Source organism: Pipra filicauda, unplaced genomic scaffold (assembly GCF_003945595.2).
Source record: "Pipra filicauda isolate LSUMZ 115617 unplaced genomic scaffold, ASM394559v2 scaffold18_size4552066_pilon, whole genome shotgun sequence".
In the NCBI taxonomy this organism is placed as follows: domain Eukaryota; kingdom Metazoa; phylum Chordata; class Aves; order Passeriformes; family Pipridae; genus Pipra; species Pipra filicauda.
This window is the reverse complement of record NW_024104298.1, coordinates 3,038,076-3,063,792: the sequence shown is the minus strand read 5'-3', so window position 1 is coordinate 3,063,792 and position 25,717 is coordinate 3,038,076. Positions and strand designations below refer to the sequence as shown.

General features: G+C 39.3%; 1 protein-coding gene across 13 annotated transcripts in view; it reads right to left on the bottom strand.

Annotated features, from left to right (window-relative positions):
- Positions 1-25,717, bottom strand: part of KDM6A (lysine demethylase 6A) — a 151,347-nt gene that overhangs the window by 78,883 nt on the left and 46,747 nt on the right. The gene's annotated exons all lie outside the window — the stretch shown is intronic.

Below are 25,717 nucleotides of genomic sequence, written 5' to 3'. Positions count from 1 at the left end.
AACAGGGCAAGATCTAAGAGATCACCTCAAATGCAGAGGTGCAAATTCTGAAATGTCAGTATGGCTCATGAATTTATCTGTTCTGACACACGTGTGACACCATTAGTACTGCTTGTTCATAATATTAAGACCAATCTAATAAACTAAGATTAAAAATTATATTTTAAACTGAGTTTGAACTTGGAACACGACTTTTGCAAGGACTGGAAGACACCACAGTGTTCCAGTGCGTGGCACTTTCCCACAAATAACTGAAGGGGAAATACACATAAAGTTCATTACTTTTGCAGAATACCAAGTTCAACGTGCAGTCAAGTTCCTATTGGTAACAGCCAATATGAAAAGCTACAACAGCTTAATGCAGATCAGGACCAAGCAGGATCACTACACAAAATTTTCATCTACAAAATGTCGTTTTTCTTAAAATCATAAGATTCTGTGACTCTGTTTACCACAACACAGCCCGTCTTAAGAAATCTGTTTTCGGTTGCCTCTGCTAGTTTTATTTGACAAGTTTCTCACAAAGAATATCCATTCCATGTGTTCCAGTAAGGATTAATCTTGTAATTTTGTCCCTGCTACAAACAGCTGGTGAGGTAGAATGTAAGCTAAATTTTTTCCCTCCAAACATTTTTTTAGTGAGAAGTAGAGAACAAAATTATCTTATTACAATCCTTTGCTTGAATTTCTTGACAACCCACAAAATTTCTGAGGACCTCATGCTAGCAAAACTCATTCTTTGGCTACTAACTTCTAGTTTAATTTTTATGTTATCCGAGCTTTCTTTTCACTAAAATCTAGAATAAAAAAAAAGATACAAACCAAAACAGACCATGCTTCAAACCTGAAGGTGAATATTTGGATTTTTTCATTTTACAGCCATGCAACTAAAAGCAGAGAAATCAGAAATGCTATTTCCAAGCTGACATCATTTACATTTTCTATGAACTATTAAAAAATGTTAATATGTTTCATGCCAACCACTAGATGGCTCAAATACCTCTTTCCATTTTCCACGCTTATGCAATTTAAGAAAATTGTCAAGCTTTTATTGTGCATTCTGCTACTTACACGCACTATTTAAGGCTGAACAACAGTTCAATTCTATTTTATAAAACAGTGTGGCATATACATTTTTGTCAACAGGTAGCTCAGAAGGCAAAAATACATCTCTATGTACCTTTTTAGGCAACTGATCTGAATAAGCATATTTGAGACTTTTAGTCTTGTCTGTTTTGAGCAATCAAGCAAAAAGAAAAAACAACCAATGAGGAAGACTCCACCCATCTCACAGGCCTTCTATCAAACAACTGGTTTATAGTCTCTTTGAAGCAGCAGATGGAAACAGATCCCCAACATTCCATGAGTTCTGTTCTCCAGGCATTTCAGGCCAAGTCCACACAAAGCCTTTTTCTCCACCTTTAAGGGTGCAGGCAGCAAATCCAGCAGAAAGACACAGCCCAGCCCATCACAGTGACACTTTATCTATAATAAACACAGGGCCAGAAAAATGCACCTGTCCCATCTAACAAGTGGCCACACTCACATTCAGATTACAGACACCCATCTTGGACTGACTCTACAAATGTATGGCTGCCACATCTGGGCCCAGATGTTCTCCACCAGTAACACACTTATCTCTCACATGCAGTTGAGACCCTGTTACTGACTCCAAATTCGTGTTTTATAAACACAAGACTTAACCAGGAAGTTATGCTTGCAAATGAAAATCTCTCCAGCAGGTACTCCTAGAGAGTATGAAAAGATGTTAAAGACCCAGAGCAGTCTCAGGGCAGCATCCAGCCAGGGCCTTGCCATTTAAAAAGGAAAAGGAACAGTTTTTGCCATAGTTCCATGGTACTGCTGATGCAGAAACATTCCCAAACACTGCCTCTCGTTTGTGCTGACACAAGCATTTTTAGAGTAGTGTCATTCAGCCAACTGAATGACAGAACTGATCTGAGTTATTAATAACCAGATAAAACGGATTATTTAACTGGATCATTCTCCCAGGCAAGTTCACTGGTAGCTCCCCATAAACAACAGCATTAGCACAAGTAACAGATTGGAACATAAGTAAAAACTCTCTATGCCTACACTGCTACAACCAAAATGCAAATCAAACCTATAGTGACTTTTCAAACACTACTGAAGCCTCCTAAGCTACATATCAATGTTTGACTTGAGAGAAAACAGCATCTATGGCTCAGCACAAGATGGATAAAAACATGAAATGCCATCACAGCCTCCTGTCAGCCTCCTTCATGTAGGTCCTTAACCAGTGAGACACGTAGGCAAATACACCATTTCTGCTATCAGTACAAATAAATATCTCCAAGGGGGTGTCAGAGTTTGGTGCCAGGCTCTTTGCAGTGGTGCCCAGCGACAGGACAAGGAGCAACGGCCCCAAACTAAAACACAAGAAGTTCCACCTCAACGTGAGGAAGAACTTTATATTGAGGATGGCAGAGCACTGGAAGAGGTTGCCCAGGGAGGGTGTGGAGTCCTCCCCTCTGCAGACATTCCAAACCCACCTGGACACATTCCTGAGTCACCTCCTCCAGGTGACCCTGCCTTGGGAGAGGGGGGGGTTGGACTGGATGATCTCCAGAGGTCCCTTCCAACTCTAACAATTCCGTGATTCTTTGTGACTCTATGGGGCAGGGCCAGATGGAGGTAAAATAATTCACGGAATAATATGTCCTCATTAAAAAGTAGGCAATATTTAGGCAGAAATCAGTGTGTACCTCACCACACTACAAAATAAACAAAACAAGAGAAACAAAGTCCCCATGTAGTCGGTTAGTGGAAGTCTGAAAGAAAATTGTGGAAAAAAGATGGAGTTCAGCACCATTAGGAGAGACCAGTGACTGTTTTTCACTTGCTTAATACTGACAGGAACCGAAGCCTTTGATGACATATTAACTCCAGCAAGGTCTGAGCCCTTTCCTGAGCTGCCCAAGTCCCAGTGGAACCCACAGCCCAGCCCACATCACTTCAGGCTGCACAAGACACACGTGGGCAGGCGGCCACTGCTCCTCAGAAAACCCAACCAGGAAAACAAGGGTTTACAGTTTACGTCGCATCCTGTGGTCACAGGGTCTCTCGGCCACCTGTTCGAAGCAAAAGAACAGTTTTTGTGTTTAAATGTGTGAATATGTTTATTTCTTTACCGGGGAAAAAAAAAAAAGAAAGATGAAGTTTTGGCACTGTGGTGCCTAATCCCTCCTCCTGACACTACTCAATACGTAGTAACAGCTCCCTGGAGAGCTTGTAAAGCATAAAAAAATTCCAGTTGGGCTCCTGTGCACAAACAGCTCCACACCTTTGGGAGCTGACAGGCTCTAGCACAGAGACTGTAAGTGTTCAGGAAGAAGAGAGGAGGGTTCAAATAAAATTTGTTTACATTTGTACAAACATGAAGAAGAGAGCTACCTATCTACATGTTCTGCATGTTTCCATCACCTGCAGAAATACTCAGGTACCTGTGAGGGGAGTACTGCAGAGCAGTATCATCAGTTTTGCCTTCAAGAAATATTATAGCACCTGAAAAATCATTAGGTGACCAGGATCTCTAAAATACAGCCATCTCTAACAGGCTTGCATGACCCTGCTTCTTGAGCAATAATCACAATAGTCAAAAATCTGTTACTGGGTGTGTGTCTGCATCCCAGCAGCCATGTGGAAGAAATTAATACATAAAAATCATTATTCTTGTGACAAATATATTCTGACATATGTAATATCTTGGGAAATAACTACAAAGTAATTCCACATTGTAATATCTTGGTAAATAACTACAAAGTAATTCCTCACTGTCTTTAAGATGATCTTTTCAGAGAGTAAATATTGCCAAAATACACCTACTAGTTGTAGAACAAAACCGGCTAATAGATCTTTCTTAATTCATAAAAAAAAACTTCCTTTTTTTTCCTTTCACAGAAAAATTCTTAACAGAAGTGAAGCAGAAAAAAACGAAACTAATAAAAACCAAATAAACAAAAATCCCACATCATCTACAAAGTTTAATTTTTTTCCCCCTTTGTAAGTGGTAGGTATCTTTTAAATTACTATACTCTCCTCCCCCCATCCTGCTCCCTTCTCATCTCCTCTTCAGGAAAGACAGTACATTTGTCCACACCCTTTGCAACACCCCACCAGTGCTACAGTTCCACATTCCCTGTGGCTCCCCCCTGAATGAAAACTACTCCAACTTCTCAGCAGCACTGCTGTCCCACCAAAACACTGCTATGGCCCCATTTTCACCCATGGACTAAAACACACATGGCAAGACCTGCTTGAACAATCTAAAGTGGGAGCCTTGATCCAACACTGTCCCTCCAGTGGCTTTCCAGCACTATCTGTAAAAAAAGCTTCTTGTCACACAGCAAAGAACAGAGTATATGAAGAAAAGACTACAAGAAAATTATCAAAACCCACAAACAGCAACTAACTCGAGACATTAATAATTTCAAAACCCCCTGAGTAACACTGTGCAATGCCCACTTTATAGGGAGAACTTTCATATGAAAGACAAAATGATAAAACAACAATAAATAACTCAAATCCTCCCCTTTAATGACAGAATCTGTGCAGTTTTGTAAACTGGGTATTTCCTTATTCATAAACAAACTTAGGGCCTTGGCAGAAGGGATTACTGACCAACTACTGTACCTCCTCACATCTGTCACTCAGACAGACAAGCAAACGTCTAAATTATGATTGTTGCTACTGGTATCTGACTTATGTTCCTTCCACTGAAGCTTATAAAATCTCACTTGATGTAAACATCTTCATTTTTCACTTGATACAAATATTTTCAATAATTTAAGTATTTTAAACAGAAAACAATATTTTTCTCAAACGAATCAAGTGAGCAAAGGTGTTGTGCAGTGCATAAAGACTAAATTCACTCTGACACACATTTTATAGAGATGATTCACCTAATCAAATTTAATACTCTCCCTACGGATTCCCCGAATGCTGTTAACAATCACGAAGTTTCCAATTTATTTTGTATGATACATGATTTAAAAAACAAAAAAACCCCAAAACAATAAAACCTCAAAACAAACAAACAAACCAACCAACCCCCTCATTCCAAATAGAAAGCCATATTTGAGACTGGATGCTTTGTAAGTAAAGCAATTTGTCTAATGCTTGCACAAAAAGAGATGATCTCTCTGGAGATCTTCTAGTCCAACCCTCTGCTCAACGAAGGGACAACCAGAGCAAGTTTCCAAAGATCACGTCCAGCTGGGTTTGAAAAATGTGTGGCCCCACAAACTCTCAGGGAAGCCTTCTTCACTGTTTAATCACCTTCACACTCGATTAATTAATTAAATTTATTTTTGTGTGTTTAGAATTAATTTTGTGTTTTCTATTTGTGCCTGCTGCCTTTCCTTGTTTCACCAGGCACCACCAAGAACACTCTGGCTCCACCTGTGCAGCTGGATAAGATGCACCTGAGCCTTCTCCAGGCTGAACAGTCTCAGCTCTCCCAGCCTCCACCCCTCGTACAACAGATGTTCCAAGCCCTTATTCAGTCCTACGGGCCCATGGACTTGCTGCAGTCCCTCAGGAGCCCAGCACTGGAGCCAGCACTCCACATACATCTCACCCAAGCTCAGCAGAGAAGAAAGATCAACCCCCCAACCTGATGGGGATGCTCTGCCTTACACAGCCCAGGATGCCACTGGCTCAGAGTCAACTCCTGCACCAGGACACCCCAGGCCTTTCCTGCAGAGCTGCTTTCCAGCCTGTCAGCCCCCAGTCTGTGCTGGTGCACTGGGTTGTTCCTCCTCAGACACAGGACTCAGCCTCTGTTGAACACCATGAGGCTCCTGTAGGCTGTTTAGCTCCCTCTGAACAGCAGCTCAACTATGTTGTCTCTTCCTAGTTTTGTATTCTCTGCAAACCTGCTGAAGGTGAACTCTACCCCATAACACAGGTCATTAACCCAAGATGACAAAGAGCACTGGCCCCACTACCAACCCGTGGGGTAAACCACTGGTGTGGCTGGTCTCCAGCTGGACTTTGTGTTGCTGTCCTGGTTCTGGCTGGGATAGAGTTTATTTTCTTCTTAGTAGCTTGGCTCAGTGCTGTGCTTTGGATTAAGGATGACAATAATGTTGATAACACACGGATGTTTTAGTTGTTGCTGAGTGGTGCTCACCCCAAATCAAGACTTTTCAGCTTCCCATGCTCTGACAGGGAGAAGCTGCACAAGAAGCTGGGAGGGCACACGGCCAGGACAAGTGATCCAAACTGGCCAAAGGGATAATCCATACCATAGAAAGTCATGTCCAGGACATAAACACAGGGGAGCTGCCCAGAAGGGGCTGATCACTGCTCAGAGACAGGCTGGGCATTGGTCACTGGGTGGTGAGCAACTGTACTGTGCATCACTTGTTTTTCCTGGGTTTTAACTTTCCTTTTTATTACAACTATTACTACTGTTATTACAAGTATTATCATAAGTATTATTATGTGGCTTTTTTTCCACTTATTAAACTGCTTTTATATCACCCCACAAGGTTTTTCTCTTCTTTTTTTCCTCCTGATTCTCCTCCCCATCCCAACCAGCTGGGAAAAGTGGCAGTGAGCAAGTGGCTGTGTGGTACTTTGTTGCTGTCTGGGATTAGACCGTGACAGATGCTGATCACAATCCTCTCAGCCCAGGTGAGCCAGTTTTCAACCTACCCCACTGACCACTCATCTAATCTGTATTTCATCAGTTTGTCTATGACCATATTATGTGAAACAGTGTGGAAAGCCTTACGAAAGTAAACACCAACATTATCCACGGCTCTCACCCCCTCTACCAAGCTACCCATTGTGTACCCATTATTTCTCCTTCATAAATTCATGGTGATGACTTCCAGAGACTTGCCCACCCTGGGTGAGCTTGGAAACAAGCTGCCAAGGATAATGTGCTCTATCACCTTCACGTGATACAAGTGAAGCTGACTGGCCCGTAGTTCCCTGGATCCTCCTTCTTGTCCCTCTGGGAGACAGGAGTGACATTTGCTTTCTTCCAGGCCTCAGGAATGCTCCCATCCCCACAACCTTTCTAGGATAATTCAGAGTAGTCTCATAGTGACACAGATGAGCTCCCTCAGCACTCATTGTTGCATCCCATCAGGTCCCATGGACTTGCAGATATCCCATCTGTTTAAATGTTCCCAAACTTGATCCTCCTCTATTGGGAGCAAGTCTTCCTGAGTCTAGACTTGCACACTGGTCTCAAAGGTCTTAGAATCCTGAAGGTGAGTCCTACCAGTAAAGACCAAGGTGAAGAAGGCTAATATTAAGTACCTCAGTGTTCTCCATTTCCTTTGTTACCTGCCTCACTCAGCAGCAGACTCACATATTCTTTCATCTTCCTTTTGCTGCTGATATACTTGCAGAAGCTCTCTTGCACTCTTGCTGCCCTTCACATCCCTCACCACATTCAGTTCCATGTGGGCTTTGTCCTTCCTTATGTGATCCCTGAACGCTTGGATGATGTCTCCATATTCCTCCAGAGTCATCTACCCTTGCTTCTTCCTCCTGTATGCTTTTTATGCCTGAGTTTTTTCAGAAGCATTGTGTTCATCTATGCACAATTCCTTTCCTTTTAATGTAACGTCCTGCAAGCCAGGGTGGACTGTTCTGGAGCTCAGAGAAAGTTACTCTTCAAAATTTGCATGCCCTCTCATGAACACCCCTTCTCTCCAGGGCCATCTCCAAGGAATTCTTCCAAGCTGATCCCTAAGCAGACCAAGGTCTCCTCTCCTAAGTGTGAGGTTTTGTTTCTCCCATTTGCCTTGTTTCTTTGTCTCAGGATTGTGGACTCCACCATTTCACAGCCCCAGCAGCCAGTGTTGCCTGACAACCAGTTCTTCCGTGAGTGTGAACAGGAGATGAGCCTGAACTATCCCACTGCACCTCTGGGATCCAGTGAGATCACAGCCCTGCAACTGCATATGGATTTCTAACTCTTCCTGTATTTGTGCCCATGCTGCATCCATTTGTGCACAAGCACTTCAGGGAGGCACCCAGTCCTGTGAATTTCCAGAGATTCCCACATAAATGGTGTCCTGTAGGCACTTCCTTATTTTGTTCATACCCTTCAGGTGGGACTCAAACATTGATTAGCACAAGCAAATTAAGCACAGAACAGTTCTTCTCAATCCCTGTTTTTCTTTGACAAGTACTGCTCTTATTTCATACTTATTAAAGGATTTGGCTTTTCTCCTTCCCCACCCAGATATGCTGACCTGATAAAAACTATTAGATCTCTTCAAAAATATTTTCAATAAAAGCACAGAAATTAATGTCAGTCATGTATACATACAAACATCACTGAAACAGCTTTTTTGGAAGATGACATTTAGGCAGTTTATTGAAGTGTTTTATTCTCTTTTATAATAGCAAACGATCATCATTATTTATACCTATCATCTTCATAACATTTTATGAAGTAGAGCTACTAGTATGGAATTTTCTGTCCTTGATTCACCATTTTTCTAACCCTTTCCAGCAAAGATAGGAATCCCACTGAGTTGACAAGTAGCCCCATTATTTCCCTGTCAGTTCTCACTGCTGGAGAATCACCAGTGTTGGAAAAAAGCCTTACTATCATTAATTACACAGCTGTTCTACCTGCAGCACTCCACAGAAAAGGGGAGTGGACAAGCTGAACATACTAAGGCATGAATGACTATAAAGAGATTCAAATACACACAAACAAAGCAGTAAAAACAAAGGAAAACAGTCAGAAAAATTAAGTGGCAAAACTCTCTATGGTTGTTCCCCTTGAATATTAAGCTACATTGTGCCGGGCAGTTCCAGCTCAATCTGGAACTCTGCTTAATGGAAAAATTTAAAGCTTAATTTTTAACCAAGTCCCCTAAGAATGCTGTTGCTGCTTTTATGTTGTTTTTTCTAGCTGAGTAACTCTTGAACCTATTAGCTGCCTTCAAATGAATTTTAGAGAAAGCGAGGCAGCTCAAAGATTAAAAACTTGAGGAATGTCACTGAAAATACCTGTTAGATAGAAAAAAGAGTCCCCAAACCAAAGCCTACTTGCAGAAAGCATACATAGCTTAATTACTCTCTCCTCTTTGGGAAGAGACACTTAGCCCATTAGCATAGCTTTAAATCAAGCATGTGCTTTTCCTGCTCAGAGGGAACAAGATGTCATTCAGGATGCTGCACTAGGAAAACTACAGAAATTTCAGTTTGTGTGTGCTTAAGTGGGAGAAGAAAGGACAGGAGGCGTGAAAGGACAACAGACACCAGCTCGTCATTGCTCAGGCTTCATTAGCTCCAGCATAAAAACAGTTTGTTCTGCAAACTGAACAAAATCCCACATTTGGAACAAAATTCCAAGTATCGAGTTTGGGGAAAAAACCCTCATGGACTGCTTTAATTTTTACGTGATTTTTACACTAGTCAACAACATCTGAAAATCAAAAATGTTATTGGAGAGCATATTTTGGTATATATTTTATGTATTCCTATAAATATATTGAAAACTAAACCAAGATTATGTAATTTTTTACATTTTTTTTAAGTACTGAAATGTAAGATCATTGATTAACGGTTGCTAGTGAGGGATCAATCAATTATTACTGAAAATGATTGTCCAATTAAGACTGTAGTTGGTTAAGTAGTGATCACTAATTGGTGTTCTAATTGGTGATTTGCTGTTTTATTTGTTGGAATGTACAAATACTTCAAATGGGATCCAAGAGCCAAGGCAGCAGGCCCACATGACAGGCAGCTGGGGGAGCAGACAGGATGGCCCACAGCCAAGAGCAGAGCAAAGCAGCTGGGCAGCCCACCAACCATTCCCACAGAGCACTGCAATTCCATCAAATCATCATTTCTTAACAGAAAACTGCACATCAGTAATTTTTCAGCCCACTCCGGGAATATATATGCTAGTGAATTTAAGAGCCTTCTATTTCTAAAAGCAAAACAAACCAAGAAAAAAAAAATACAAGTCAAATGACAGGACACTTCTGTCACTGTCCCCATCTCTGCTCATTCTACACTGCTCTACTTTGGTCTCTCTTCATCTGCTCCAGAGCCCAGCTTGCTTTCCCTCACTAATCCCTCTTCTTCTTACCATTATACCACTGCTACTCTACCTGAATTTACTTAATTGCTTCTGTCAACGGTTTTAACTTCTGACAAATTGACTCTGAAAAACTGCAGATGTAAACACCACAACCATCTTGGATCAGGAACCGAAACATTTTTAAATCCACTAGTTTTTCTTCAGTTCTGACTATTACCTCACCTTACTAGGAAAGGTAAGAAACCTCTGAAAGTCGGTAGTTTTAAAAGTCTTTCCTCTGGGGCAGTTTATTCCTAAACTCTGTTGCTTGTACAGTCAGGTGACAGCTTGAAGGATGAGGGAAGAGAGGACCAGGGGGCAAATTAACCAACACCATCATATAGGGATTTTCTCCTCCTCTGTTATTTGACATCCTTTTGCAAGACTCCAGGGAGCTCTTATTTAAAGATACCTTGCCAAGCTTGAGTTCCACAAATTAATTTTACATTATAATTGCTGCTCCTCAGTGTGAGGGGATACCCCCTTCATCCTGCAAAAGTCAGCAGAATCCCTCTCTAACCCTCTAATGGGTAGGTGTTGGCTCACCCTCCCTCCTGTCTGTCTCCTCTGCAAACAGTTCTTGGATATGATTTTATCATTTATCTGAAATTTCATTCTGCTGTTCTGTGTCTGAGAGGAGGGTGATTAGATTCCAGTAAAATGTCATGTTAAACTATATTTATCTTTTACATAAGACCGTGCTTTCCAGTACAGGCTTCTATATTGTTCTTTATCAAACTAAATATTGTTTGGGCTTCTAATTTTGTCTTCACATTCTCTACTTCTTCTGATACTCACCTCAGTTTCCTGAACACCAGGTACATAAGATGGTGATACAACTTGTTTCAAATTCTACCATTTAAAAAATCTCAACATGCCATATGAAGTTCCACTTGCTATCTCAATTCTCCAAAATCTTTTTCTGCACTTCTAAATTTGTACCATTCAACATGCAAAATTTATCTCCTATTTTAGAATATCAATATTCACTTTCACACTCAATCATCAAAACCATTCAATCATAAAATAATTAAATATTTAATACCAGCCCCCACATTTACAACTTTTCCATGACACTGTCTAACATACACCAATTTACATTTATTTTCCCCAGATCAAAGATGTGGGGGCTTCCTCCCCTCGCAATTAACAAATTTTTTATACTTGAGAGCACGTTAAAGACTGCTTAAACATATATGCTGTATGCTACCTCCCATCTTTTCTAAACATGTGACTGCTCTCCAGTGTAATCTGAATCTCTCTGCCTTCTTATTTAAAGTAACATTTTCAAAAAAGACTTTACAGCTTTTTTTATATTTTCTTTTAAGGTTCAGATATCCATTACAATAGAATGTCTTTAATTGCAGATACTAGAGATTAAGTAAACCACACCCACAGATAGACAGAGATAGTTCCAGGGTACGAAGATAAATTATGTGGGTGGCTTCATAAACCTGGGATCATCACCTTGTGGTCACCTAGCAGATCTCAAAATGGGCAGGTACAAATACAGCACCTTAAAATTATCAATACTCTTTACAGTACTTTGCTTAACAAAAGAGGAAATGTGTCTCTCAAATGTATAAGAGAACGAGCACCAGCATGGAGAGATTATGGGAATTAATTAAGGGTACTTGGGTACTGCTCTGCTAGGAAGAACTCCCAATATAAAATACAAAAAATTTACTCCTTGGGAGACCACAGCCATTGAAAGCCTGTTTTGACAGATAGGGAATATGGTAGGCAGGGAGTCTAAAAAAGGTCTCTTCATGATCAGGGAAAAGAAGAGCTCATAAGAGCTCATTCTCTGGAGGCTCCAATTTGTGCTTGATGTCTTGTGGAAGCATTTAAAGTAAGAAATTTTGTGCAACACTTCTCTCTTTTTAACATGTTTTCAACATTACATTTGATCCTGTTCTTAAACTCAAGCACGTCCACTTCAGGATGTGCTTTAAGAAGTCCAGGCTATATTTAATTGTTTAATGGATAATTAAATATCTGATTCTGTATCATCTGGTTGATACACTGTACTTCTCAATTTCTCTTAACACTTCACACAATGGTAGCTATGCCTCTCAAGCATAGCTTGAGAGTTTTTAAACCTGTTTAAACAGTTTTTAAACCTGTTTAATGCCTTCACTGTGTGTCTGACCTCTCATAATTACTTTTCAGGCTTAAAATTCAGATTCTCTTCAGTAAAACAAAGAGAAAACTCAGGTTAACAGCCCATTTCAGCCCTCCCCTGGAGAACTCTGCTGCCTGTCAGAGGTGTCAAATAGAAAATATACTACTTTATTTACTTGCATTTAAGTGAAGTGGGAGTGTCCATATCCAGGATTTTGAGTCACTTTATGGGCTTTACATACGACACCCACACGTCATTCTCTGTTTCTAGAAGCAAAGCCTACCAAAGTGCCTCAGGAGAAGATGAACACTTGTGGATTTAGAAGGGTTTGATAGCCCAGACCACTGAGTTGCTTTTCATCTCACACTCGACTGACACAGCAGAGAGACAAGAAACTTTGTTCCACTTACAGCAGAGCTGTTTGTTTACATGGCAGCTCACATTCTTCCCCATAATTACAAAACTGTCGACCACCTTTCACAGGCAGAACAGATGAGTCACCATGGAAGGGAGCACTTGGTACTTCCAGACATTGCCCCAACACCTCAGTGATTCCCTGTGTTCCAGCCACATCACAAAGCAAAGTCCTACTTCTGGCACTTGCTCCCTGAACTTCAATCACCCAAACATCTCAAAACACACAGAAAATCTCCCCGTTTGTACGGACTAAAAATACACAACCAGAATTCCAGAAAAAAAAGAAAAATCAAGGTTTAGAGGGGTTAGTTAACAAGGAACACAGAAAGATGCCACGTAAATTTGGAGTTACACGTCTAGCAAAATGCTATAACTAGCAAAACCATTGAATGGTAGCATTTAAGAAAATCCAAAAGCACCAGCTGTGTTCCTTTAGAGCCATTTTTATTTTGCACTGTTTTTCCAATCAGCACTTAACAGTTCAAGACAAGTTGCCTTCCTGTGACAGCACTCATCTGGGCTTGTCTTGACAAGTGACATTTGTCATCTGTTCACTTCATTTTTCTCTTGACTGAAAGCCCAGGTCAGAAAAAATCACCAGCAAGTAGCACCAACAGGTTGTCTTCCTAAAAAAGCCAGTATTACAGCCATCGTGATCCAGGAGAGACTCCCAAGGAATCTGGCTGACAACGGGGCACAGGGAGGAAAGTTTAAGAAAGAAAAAGGGTTGCCATTCCTCTGAGAGACACCCTGAGTGAAATGGAAGTGCCTTCAAGACAAGCTTTTCTTCAGAAGTTAGTCACAGCTTTCAGACAGAGGGCTCTCTTTGCCTAGATTTTGAGACCAGAAACAGAACGGAGACGGGGTTATAATGCTCCATTATGAACTAGATGGATGATTTCATTTATGTTATTGTATTTTTATGGATTTCAGAGGGAGTGAACACGATAATATATACTGAAATTCTTGAATTCTTGTGTAGCTTCACTGAGTAATTCTGCTCTAGACAACATCCAGTGATGGCATTTCATCAGCAAATCATCCTTGCTGTCCAAAAGGTAAAGACCATGCCACTAAATGGAAACATAACTCCCAGGAGGTGACCCTGGACGGAGGGGACAGCTATTGTACAATTCAGAAGTAACATGGAACTCTTCAAATGCTGCTGTTGAAATGACACTTCAGTGTAACTTAATTCACTTTTCGACCACTATTTTAAGCTTCCCCTCCCAAGAATACCCTCCCCAAGCTCCAGTGATTTGTGCTTCAGAGATTTCCAAAGCCAGACAAAATGTCTTCTTATTTAATTGCTCTTAATGGATTTTCTTCCCTGAATTTGTTCAGCTGCATTCTGAAACCATTAAAACACTGCAAGTCTGCAGCATTCTGCAAAACTAATGTAACTTTCCATACAACCAGTGACACAAAATCTTCTGAAAGATGCAGTTTAAGCATGAATTTCCTGCAGTAGTTGACAACAGAATAGAAAACAGAGAAAATGGAATTATCAGCACTAGCCTCGTATAAAGAAATTCTCCCATCTCTGTCACCACTACAGCTTTTCCTCCCTTAGCTATAATGAAGATATTTCAGAATGATAATCAGTTTATCATCTCCTTTCCTTTCCAAAACTGCACATATGACTGAAAACCATCTCCCCTTCTACCCTGTTTACCAGGATTGGAATTTTCAGCTTACTTGTTTTCAGAAAAAGTTCACAAAGTTCCGATTATATCATTAAGATACCTGGGAATGGAACTGTGTCTGATCCCAATAATCAGAGTCAGGTAGGTAAATACATGAAAAAGATCCCAATATTCATTGGGAAAGGAGAGAAACAATACCTGAGATATTTTTAGAAAACATGTTAGACAGCATGAGTGCACTTATGATGTCTGGTAATACAGTTTTATTGCTGTTTTACTGATGACCCTGCGAATTCCAAAAAAAAAGAAGTGGAAACAATGAGAAAAACAGTAAGTAAAACTTAAACCGGGCAATAAGAAAAACAGTAATTAAAACCCAATCCAGAGAGAAAGACTGAGAAAAAAACAGGAAAAATAGCTATATTTATTTTGGCTGGTAATACCAGGCAAAATTTAATTGAGAAACTTCTGGCCTTGCAGAACAAAGACTAAGCTGGCAAAGAAAAAAAAACACAGTAAGAGATCTGTAACTGACTGTTATTTCTCCCATATGTGAGATGTTGCATCTCTCATCAATCCCACTCCTAAACAGCATGAGAAAAATGACACAGCAAGAGGAAGAGGAGTTAGGAGTTCTAAGCCATCCCTCAGAAGCTGGAAGCGATACGTTGTACAAAACAAGGCTGCACAGGGACTCAGGAAATAGCGCTGAATAATTTGAATAGAGCAGCCCAGAAAAGTGGCCGAGGGTGAAAAGCTTTTGTCTTCCCAGGTTCCTCCAAATGCTGGTAAAACCCCACCCACTTACTACAAACCTGCTGCACAGGAAGAGATGATCAGCTTTTTAGGTAGCTGCAGACCTTCTGAGCCAACATTTAGAAATACTTTCACTTGAAATTACCTGAACTCAGAGGCTTTGCTTGGTTGCTGTTGGTTTTCTTTAGCATTTGAGTGGCCAGTACTTTTTCAGCATCTGGCCCTCCCTACATGGAGAGCACTCTGTGTTTTGGCACTGACCCCACTTGGTGCACTCCATGCAGACAAGCAGACACCAGAGACCACTTCTTGCTGCACCTTTATGCAAGTAAAAATGAGAAGCAGAACTGATCTCTGTTTCTCCTCTAAACACTCATCCTTATAAGGCTGCTGCAGAGAGCAGAGCGCGATCATGCTCAATCAATAATCTGAAAACATTTTAAATGATTTGCCTTTCCTTAAAAGCATGAACTGAACTGCCTCACATAAGCTACTCGTAGGCTCTTTAAAAAAGAGACCCCAAGTTCTGTCTCCCCATCTTCCCACTTGCTGCCTTCTCCATCTATTTGTATGAGATCCAGTCACATTCCACCAGTCCTCCTCCCTCACCCACCTCTACCACACGGAAGAGATTGGATCTGTATCCCTCAGAAAAGGAGGAAGCGATGCAGCTCAATACTTTAATTAGGTACACGCTTGAAAGAGTATTTAAAAAACTAGAACTGAAATGCCAGTCGTGGAGAGAGCAAATTCAAAAACTCAATATTTGCAAAATGAAGTAATTCTTTGTTTCTAAAACTCAGCAAATATTTCATCTTTTCAAAGAATGAACCTTAGAATGTGAAAGATTCATTTCTGAAGAAAAGCCGCCAATTAATGAGCCACAGTATCTACACAGAGATCAAACAGGACTCTACAGACTAGAAAAACAGAGTGATGTGTTTTGTTTTAACCCTTTACAGGAATGAGCAATCATATGGGATATGAAGTGACTGTACCATTCTTGGTGTTTCTGCAAACAAAAAGGCTACTTTTGAAAAAGCGTCACACACATTGTTAATATAGTTGTTTATATTTAGAAAAAGAGACATTTGGTCATTCAATGTTATCAATATTCAAACATTATTCCTGCCTGCTGAAGACGTGTCCTTCATTTGAGCCAGAGCTGTTCTACTCAGCTAAATGTGCCTCCCTCCCAGCAAACTGAATTGATGAGTTTCTCCACTGCCACACTCCAGCATGTCTAATATTTCAGCATCCTGAATCCTCGTCCCAGGGACTGAAGCAAGGAAGCATGCCATTATTCTAAATACTAGTAGATGAACGATGACAGCTTTTTATTCTGCACAAAGGAAACTTCTGCAGCAGGAAAATTCAACATGCATAAAAAGCTTTTCTGAGGAGACTTTTCCATCAGTCCTGATGATACTGAACGTTGTTTCCACTCAAGATTGTCTGGACTTATAGACAGAGATTACACATACAGGGGGACAAGAAAAGCTTTCCTGCTGAATTTCCAGGGTGAAGCACCACCACTAGAAAATGTTATGAACATTGTTTGGAAACTGATGCCATGTCCAGGGTGAGGGGGGGAGTGTCTCTGTCTTGTCTCCTCCTTCTCCTGACCCCAGCACAATTGTTCTCCAAAGCTCATTCTGTCCTCTTTTACCATTAACATTCTGAGTATGTTACATTATTTGTCAGAGTTCTGAGTTCCTATAAATCCACTGATTAAAACAGATGAGTGGTTAAATGAATGAATGTAAAGTGAAAAGAAAAATCAGTACTGTAGACACTGAAATAAATTTTTTTCCTAATTTAGTACAAATGTAAAATATTCCTAATCAAACAGGAACCCACATGCTCCCTAAAAAGATCTAATGCTGTTGTGACCCAAACAGGTACATAGTTTATATGTACAGAGGGGGATTCCTTTGTTTTGTGTGATGACAACTCATAGAAAGAGACATAAAAAAGAAGCAACTCTATCGAATTCATCGTGAGGTCAAAGGCAACATGTCAAAATTTATTTGGTTGGCTCATTATTTTTAAGATTTTACACCTACTCTTGATTCCTTTCAAGGAGAGGAAGCACACCCTCCTGCTGTAATGTCATTAGCTAAATCATCTAATAAGAGAGTTAGTTATTAGATCCATGTACAATTTTCCTGTACAGAAAATTGGACATGCTGCATTATTTGTCTGCATTAACAAGAGTAAAAAACAGTGTCTGCTTCTTTCTCTGTCATGGGACTGACTACCTAAAAATTCTGTGTTTTAGTGACAGAGGGACAGAATTTTAGACACACACGCAACCAACCCTCCCCAGAATACACAAAACCTAAACGTGGAATTCTTAAGATTTATTACCCTTTAAGAAATAGCTGGATAAGTGTATATTCTGTTCTAAACTAGAGATCAGTTATGTTTTACTCTAATTGAATAGCAGGAAATAACAACACATTTTCTTCTTAATCTTTCTTTGTAGCATTCATTTAACAACATGTTTTGAAAAAACCCCTATGTACACTTCCTTCAACTTGTCTACTTTGCCGACTTACAAGAAATTACATTTATTTTTAGCATCCAATATTAAAAGATCTTTTTTTGAAACCCGAATACAGTTATTAATTTGCTCTATTTTTTGTGCATTTTCTAGATGACCAGGTGTTATTGGTAACACAATCATCGTTACCTTTCCAGCACTCCCGAGTTTCCCTTTATTTATTAATAATTTTCTCTGAAATATTTTGAAAGCATACACGTAATTCTTTTACTCTTAGGAGACAGAATTCCAGTCTTCATAAACACAGTTTGCATTTAAAAATCCCAATTTTTTCACATCACAGAACAATCACACTGATCACACCTATGGGATGCTGAAATAACCCCATTTACAGTGTTACCAAAGCTACCAAGCATTCCAATACAGAAAAAAGATCTTATGGTGCATAATTCATAGAGTTAGCCCTTCACTTTAGCATCTTCATACTCCAAATTTCTCTTGGGTCTTGTTCTTTTAGCAACTCTTCTATCTTTTTAAATATCTTCTCACATGCGATTTCTGTCCACCATGACATACTAAAGGTACAAGTTCACAATCCAAACATATCAGTAACCTTTAAAAAATCTTTAGAATTACCTTTGATGATGCTGTATCTGCACTTTATTTTTCCCACTCTTTGTTTTGCCAGTGTATCTCGGGATCAAAGTGAAAACTTCTCACTAGCAAAATTACTCTTATCCACTGTACCCCTAATAAACTTAATATTATGTTAAATATGCTCTCCTGTATCTTTCATCAGCAGTTCAGTAAAAGACTTTAGGCACTTGCTAGATCCTTTGTTACTGTAAACCCCTTTATTTTGTGACAGAAAGTTGTTAAATTATCACCAGCTGCACAAACAGCTACATACATTAAAATTCTTTGTTGTTTCATTACTAAGAGTGGAGTGGGCTCTCCAGCAAGGTCAGGACACAAAGTTCATTTTCATCAGTTGAAGCCCTGCTATTGTAATTTCCTCGAATCTAAAGGTCACAAATTTTTATTATCTACTTATCTGGTTCCCCAAGTGATCCTCAGTGCTTCATTCTCTACCTTCTTCCTCTGTCAAAACAGAGGACACCCAAGTCCTTTGATGAAGAAGGATACTGTGCTCCTCACCTGAACAGTTACTGTCTTCCTTGGATTTCTTTCTTTTCTTTTTTTTTTTTTTTAAATCTCTCCCACCATGCCTGGTGAACTTATGACACAGAGGTTGCTGTTCAGGGAGAAAGCTGGCAAAAGCCTCGGTTCAGATCTCCCACAATCCACTCTGGTATTATTCTATATATACCTTCCTCCCTTTCTGCCCATATGCTCTTAGTTTTAAAGTTTGTTTTTACTTCTCTCATCTCCTTTACATTCAAATTCTCAGCGAGGCCACAATTTTCCTTTCCCCACTCCCTGCAATTCTTCCTCCAGCCACATTTTCTTCTCTCTCATATTACTTGTTCAGTCTCACTTGGCCTTGCAGTTTTCTCTCTCCTCAGTCTTCTCCCTCCCCTTTTCTCCTTTTCTTTTTTCTTGGCATGAGATTTTTTTTCCCATCCTATATTATCATGTTGTATCAGACTCAGACTCTGTTTCCAGACTGCTTTCCACAACAGTCTCCTGAAAATGCTTAGCCCATTAAATCCCATAAAAATGCTTTTTATCTCCATTATGATGACCCACTCTCATCAGTATTTAAAAATTAGGACAAACTTATCTCTCTTTTTCATTTGCTGTTCCATAACACATAATGTCATCATATGTGTCTCTCCCCCCCCTCAGTCTACATTAGGTCTTGAAAGTATTATTTTTTCAGTGAAATATCTTCTCAGAACATGACCAGAATGTCTTCATCAAAACCCTTCAAGGGAGAGGACTGAAATCCAAAAACTGTTTAGTCAAAAGTGAGGGGTGGTACAGAACCCCACGTGCTTCACTGCCAACAATTATAGTGTCAGACAGAAGCAAAGAGCAGACAGAAGGGATTATTAATATCTCTCTCCTCCTGCAGAGCCACTGAATCTCTATTCAATTTCTGGTTTTATTTTTCACCTTCTGATTTTCCATTTCCTCTTTCTATTTATTCCATTGCTACCCCATCATTTTGATTTGAAAATATGCTCTGAATTGCAGGTTTTCACCTCACCCATCTTTAGGTCACTGCTGCATCTCCCAGTTGCTTTTGCAATGCTCCTTATCTCAGCAAATTTCGCCTTCAGTGAGGATTTCTGAAACTTGGCTTTCCTGATCAAGTCTTCTTGATGCTTCTCTGATTATGTCTCCTCTGGTCAAAGGGACTGTTTGTGTCTTTCTGCTTCTCCTGTACAAACCCCGTGTTGCTACGTGGCAATAATTTATATTAAAGGCTTTTCGTGTCATTTTTAAATTCTGTTTTTGAAGGGAAATTTACCTCTTTATATATTCACAAATCATCCTACTTCTTTCCCCATCTTTTGTTCCAGGAGGGTGTTTGCTCCAGCAAAACTGATCCTGTACCACTGTATACTGTTTCAATTAATCCTAGCATTTGTATCTAATTAAAAAATAATGGAAGTTTTGATGAATTTTGTCTAAAACACTACTTGGTTTTTTGAGTTTACTGCAGAAAATAAAACAGTTGTGAGTCAATGAAGTGGAAAATTGCTGTCTTATAACAGATCCTCTAAGGTGCAAAATGTTCTCTTATTTGCTGTTATCAGTATGTCTAGTAATTGCTTTTCGTCCAACTGTTTATAAAGGGAGAAACAGACTTACAGTCTGGAGAAAAAGAGACAGCAAAACTTAAACAAAATTAAAGCATTAATGTTTTTTAAATTGTTTTCCTATTTTACAAAATTAAGAAAACATACCAAAAAAGCAATTTCACCTAACAAAATGGAAAAAAGAGGCATGAAAAGAAGCTGCATAAAACAACTGAAATAAGCAACAGGACACATTTGAAAACTGACATTCATGGTGTTTTGTTACTCCAGCTCTTTGGGAAAAAAAAAGCTTTGCTACTAATTACAAATGTTTCAGCCATGGGGTTGAGAAATTTCTACATAGCTTTAATTACAGAACAGCATTTTAAAAAATTACCTGGCACTCAAATACACTTTAGATGAACATAAAAAGGAGTGCTGTAAAATTGCTTTCTGTAACAAAGCAACAACTCAGCACAGACTAAGATTACATCCCTCTTACATGACTAGCACCCACAAACACATTTGCATTTTCCTTTGGCATTTGACTTTCTGAAGAGAATTTTAGGTGTTTTTTTTATTTTAGGGGTTTTTTGGTGTTTTGTAGTTGTCATTTTTTTGCAATATCTCTGTATGATTTTGGATTCTCCTCTGTTTTATAAAGACTATCTGAGAAAAGTGAGAGTAAATTCTCTTATTTGCATATATATAGCCAAAATTTAATTTCAAAGAATCATTTCTTTTCTTTAAGAGACAAATATGAAGAAGGTCTGAGGCAAACACTTGAAGTCAGACAGTAATTCTAATGTCCAGTTCACACGGGCAGGGAGAACCACACAGGTACTTTCCATAACTAAATCAATACCTTACCTTGCTGGAAAACTATAGGATTTATTTCCCCCTCTCAAATTATTTATTTATTTTTTACTAGACCATTCAGTCTTCTACAGTATAGCCTTGCAACTGTAAATTCAGCTTGCACCATATTTGCACCCAGATGTTCTTAAAATCCACTGGAACACAGACATAGGTCTTCGAAAATCCTTGCTGGGGTTCACTAAACCTCTCTGATGTTTTCACCCTGGCCACATAAATGAAATCTTTATTAAAAAGAAAGTTTATTAGGGCCATTTTCATAACATGATAAGGAGTGCCTGACAGATTTACTTTTCTTCTAGGCAACTTTCCAGCCAAAGTCAACAGCTAACAAGAAGTCTATATCTGAATTCATGCCGGAGGATGTAGCTCACTAATTAAGTGTTCCTTAAACATTTCAAGGAACATTCAGACTTTCTGACTGATCCACTCCAAGCACTACTCTATAAAGAGACACTAGAGTTGAGTATAGCTGAATAAATTGAGGTTTCTTTTCTTTCTCAGGCATTCTCAGTCTAAGTTCCAGCATCCTAGTCCAGGGCAGTCTTCCCTGATACAGGAGTAACTCATTCCACAGTAACTGCCATCATTTTAAGGTTCACTTAGATGCATTTCTACATGCTGTGCCTTGGCAATCCTTCATTTTATTCACACAAACAGAAGTATTTAAGTACCTGTGTACCCTCTGTTATTCTGATAAAACATAACTTTTTATAAAATCGCCTTGAAGCCACACAGGATGCTACTCTTTGATGAAATAATACAGAATAAGGTACAACAGCAGTGCTGTCCTCATGCTCCTTGTTACTTGTCCACAATCCCTCGGATTTAATCCTGCCTAGAAAGCTTCACATTCATTCCCCAAGCACAGAAATGTCATTAATAGATGCTCATGGAAGCACTGCAGAGACTGAGCACATTGGAACTCGCTGCTACCTAATATACCTGTACCAAAAGGTTTTATTTATTCTGTGTTGCAACAGCTACAGTCACGCAATTTCTAACTGACAATGTGAGAACACTCATCGACCTGCAAACGCCACAAATACTCTTTAATCAAGATTATCAAAACACAGAAGGGCTGCAGTAGCAGTGCCATGCCAAAGCAGATGAGATCTAATCAAAGCACCAGATAACCAGGCTCTTCTGTACAACCCTTCCAGGAATCTCCCTAGTGAGCACTGAAACTTCCTGCAGCCCCAAATCTGTGGAATAAGGTTTCTAGGTCTCTCCTGCCCTGGACAACCATGTCAATGTAACAGACCCAGATATTTTATACACTTAAACACCCTCAATCCACCGAAATTTCTGTTAGGGCGACCCTACCCAAACCCAAGCATTATATAAAAAGGTTCAGTATGATTAAGCCCATTATAATACAACCACAAGATGATTAAAATAACTTTCTACAGGTGCCAGATATCTGCCATCATATTTGTATAAAATCAGGAATATCTTACTCCTTGCTGAGCTTCTAATGCTGCCTCCTCAGAATATGTCAAAACTGATAATCATGGCAGACACTTACACTTGATATCTTTATTTTCCCAGGAGCATCAAAACCTACAAACTGCAGTTCTGGTTGTCTCCCTCTCCTGAACTGCCCTTCACATCCGTTCATCCCCCACAGTCCTCCTCACCTCCCCCAACATGTTGACACAGGGGAGTTTTAAAAGGAAATCAGAATGAAGTACATTGCACAGAAGGGAGATTTATTTTAGCATAGGCACATAAGAAGGAACATTGAGAAAACTACTTGAATGCAAGAATGAAAAGTTATCTCAGCTTTTATCCAAGTTGAGATATTTACTTAGTCAGATTTCCAGTCAAATAATTTTTTAAAATGCAGATAGTTAAGGTACCACAGTGCCTGTGCAGAACAAAAATTGCAGAAACTCAGTCATTTTATGTTGATCTGTGGGTGCCCAAATTACTGCAAAAAGCAGTCTATTTAGGAATATACAGCACAATGCAACCCAACTCTTTCAAAACTCTCCATGCAGGTATTACTTCTTGGAAAAGAAATAATATCTCGTGAGCACAGAGGGAGTACTAATCTGGTAAACGGCAAAACACAGCACCATCCTGGACCCTTCACCTTCACTTCTCTCACTACAGTATATATTCAGAATATATTTTCTAAAATGTTTTTTCCTTCTCTTTTTGTTCCAAAGGAGCAACACAACGCTTACTGTATTACCAACAAAACAATCCAGGCACCAAATTCTGACAGAAAACAACCTGGTAAGAAATTCAGACCATCAGAAAAAAATATTGTGGGAGGAGGGGGGGGGAGAAAGATGAATTGTAGACTGAACATCATAGAATGAACACTGCATGAAAGTAATGCTCAATTACCATCCCCATGGAACTTAAAAAACCCAAAGTAGTAAATGCTAAAAATACTATAAAAGGAGGCCAAACTACACCCTAAGCAACCTGAAGTCTCTCACAATCCTAGAAGTTTTCTCTTTATTAAACAAAGAACTTACAGGACCACTTATTTCAACCACAGAAATTTGCACTGCATGACAGTACATAATTTCAGATTCACTGCCCAAGTCTGTTAAGACTGTTCCTGATTCCAAACCTGCCTTATATAATAACCTTCATGTGATGCAGCACTCTCCAATTTCCCAGTTGTCTCACACAGCTCACAAATATCACCCTTCCTTCATACCCTTCTCTTCCTTTCTTTATCATCACAAATTCCAACAACTTAATATCAATGACATCTAACCCTGTAAGAACTGAAAAAAACCCCCAACTTTAAAAAAATCTACAGCAGTTAAAGATGGAAATGTGACTGTGGGGTGTGGGGGTTTTTTGCCATCTGTATCTCTTCATAAAAAAAATTTAATCACAAAGTAGAATAAAACAGCATAAAAAATGTGACCAAAAATACACCCCAAACTTAACTACTCTTGACTACTTACAGACACAAGGCATTAAGGATGACAAGAAATAATAAATCCCTCTCAGTCGGGGGGAAGAGGGAAAGATCTTTCTCTAGACCCAATCCAGGCAGCTTCCCACTGCCAACTCCAGAATAGCTTCATCATCCATTAAAAAGATGAAATATGATTCACCTGTGATTTTTACCGGTTTCAGTAAAAAAAGTTACTAGCTGAAAAATGGTTTTGGACTCTTTGAGGTTCTTTTTCGTGAATATAAAAATTAATAGAATCTCCTAAGGTTATGGGGGAAAAAACCACTTTAGACTACACATTTCTAAGAAATGAGATCACAAAGTACAGGATCCTTCACAGGGGAGAAACACTTGAAGAAAAAGTAATGTTTTTTTGGTGGGTTCTTTTGGTGGTTGTTTTGTTTTGGTTGGGTTGTTGGTTGTTTTTTTTTTCATTTGTAGAAGACAAAATGCTGTTTCATCAGCTGCAAGAAATGCTCTCATGCTTACAACTGGAATTGTTGGAAATAATCTCTGCATGGTAAAATTCTGGAGACAGACACGATGAAGAGGTGTGTTAGAGTATGAGCCCTTTGTATACAAACAGAAATTCCTTTCAAGAAGTCAAGGACAGATCACACATTTTACTGCCATCCATGCTCTTCAAATTAAACTGCAGAACACTCACGAGTTTGCATTTATTTTAACTGTAGACAATATTCTGAGCCACACTGAAACACCCTATGCCTGTAGAAATTCATATAACAATTTACATTTCCCCTGAAATCTCCGAAAATGCAGCAGAAATAATTTACTAATCATCTACCACTTCTTCCAATAATGAGCCATTAGAATAAAACCCAGGAAAAAATAATTCAAGTCATAAACTACTCTGAAATGCTTAATGTCAAAGAGCACAAACAACAGAAGTTATTACAATAGATTTTTCATTAATTGATTGATTTCAACACTCATTTACAGCAATCTTTAAACTAACTCTCCAAGAGCATGTAAGAACAGATTAATGATTTTATTGTTGTAATTTTTAAACTGCAGGGGTTACTTCTGGAGAAACTACTTAAATTCCAAAATGGCTCAGTGCAAAAATGGCACTTGCACAACTTCTGCTGGAGCAGGGGCGTTACAGGACAACACCAACCATTTTCCCAGGACCCTGCAATTGGACCATCTGCCATAAGACACTCATTTCACTTCACTTATTTCACTTTAATTTACCCTGCCTTTCTCCCTTTCCAATACCCAAGTGGAAGAAGCTGCCACATCATTTTTTAGAATGTTCTGACAGTCCCTATGAAAAGCAAAGAATGCAAAAACTGTTGTTTCTCTAACACCAGATATACCAGGTACTGATGTGTCTCCATTAGCCCTCCCTATCAGAAATATGCATTTACCCACTTCTAAGGAAAACAGCTGTTTAAGACCACACAACTGTGTACTGTGTTAGGTGCTTTCCTGCACCTCTGTCTAGATCATGACCTTCAGATTATTTCATGTGACAATCTACCAATGCTGACTATTTTTGACAATAAGAACTTTTTCAATTTTATTCATTTGAAGTGCTGATACCTCTACATGAGCTTACAGAGAGGGCAGCTATACTAACAGGATTTGTTTCTATCTTATGTAAGAATGTTATTTAAAATACT